Source organism: Glycine max, chromosome 12 (genome assembly GCF_000004515.6).
Source record: "Glycine max cultivar Williams 82 chromosome 12, Glycine_max_v4.0, whole genome shotgun sequence".
Lineage (NCBI taxonomy): Eukaryota > Viridiplantae > Streptophyta > Magnoliopsida > Fabales > Fabaceae > Glycine > Glycine max.
The window spans coordinates 23,610,657-23,611,627 of record NC_038248.2 but is presented as its reverse complement, the minus strand read 5'-3'; the positions used below and the strand labels follow the sequence as shown (position 1 = coordinate 23,611,627).

The 971-nt window shown below is 42.3% G+C and overlaps 1 non-coding gene across 1 annotated transcript; it reads left to right on the top strand.

The window, feature by feature from the left end:
- The first annotated feature begins 274 nt into the window (after window positions 1-274).
- LOC112998629 (small nucleolar RNA R71) lies at window positions 275-381 on the top strand. The gene has a single exon (XR_003263723.1). It is a non-coding gene; the product is annotated as a small nucleolar RNA R71 (small nucleolar RNA).
- Window positions 382-971: the final 590 nt, after the last annotated feature.

The following is a 971-nucleotide window of genomic DNA, read 5'->3' as shown; positions in this document are numbered from 1 at the left end:
GATTACCAGGTTAACCAAGGCATCTAGTTTACCTTCAAGCTTCTTAGTCTCGCCTGATGAGGATGAATTTGTGGCTACTTCATGCACTCATCTAATTGCAATAACATCACTTCTGGCACTAAATTGCTGGGAGTTGGAAGCCATCTTCTCAATTAAATTTTTGGCTTCAGCAGGGGTCATGTCTCCAAGGGCTCCACCACTGGCAACATCTATCATACTTCTCTCCATGTTGCTCAGTCCTTCATAAAAATATTGGAGGAGAAGCTGCTCAGAAATCTGGTGGTGAGGGCAACTAGCACATAATTTTTTAAATCTCTCCCAGTATTCATATAGGCTTTCTCCACTGAGCTGCCTAATGCCTGAAATATCCTTTCTGATGGTCGTGGTCCTGGAAGCAGGGAAAATAATTTCTAAGAATACTCTCTTGAGGTCATCCCAGCTCGTGATGGACCTTGGAGCAAGGTAATATAGCCAGTCCTTTGCCACTCCCTCTAAAGAATGTGGAAAGGCCTTCAGAAATATGTGATCCTCCTGGACATCTGGTGGTTTCATGGTGGAGCAGACAATATGGAATTCTTTCAGATGCCTGTGTGGGTCTTCACCTGCAAGGCCATGAAACTTTGGAAGCAAATGGATCAGTCCAGTTTTAAGAACATACGGGACATCCTCATCAGGGTATTGGATGCACAAGCTTTCGTAGGTGAAATCAGGTGCAGCCATTTCCCTTAGAGTCCTCTCACGGGGTGGAGGTTGTGTCATGTTCTCATAATGTTCAAAATCAGAATGTTCAAAACAATAATGCTCAAAATCACCAATAACAGAATGCTCAGGATGCTCAAAAGGTACTAAATGATGTCTAACTAATCTATGAAATGTCCTATCTATCTCACGATCAAAGGGTTGTAAGTCAGATGAATTTCCTCTAGTCATACACTAAATTCAGCATGCACAATTAGTTGTCTTCTTATGCA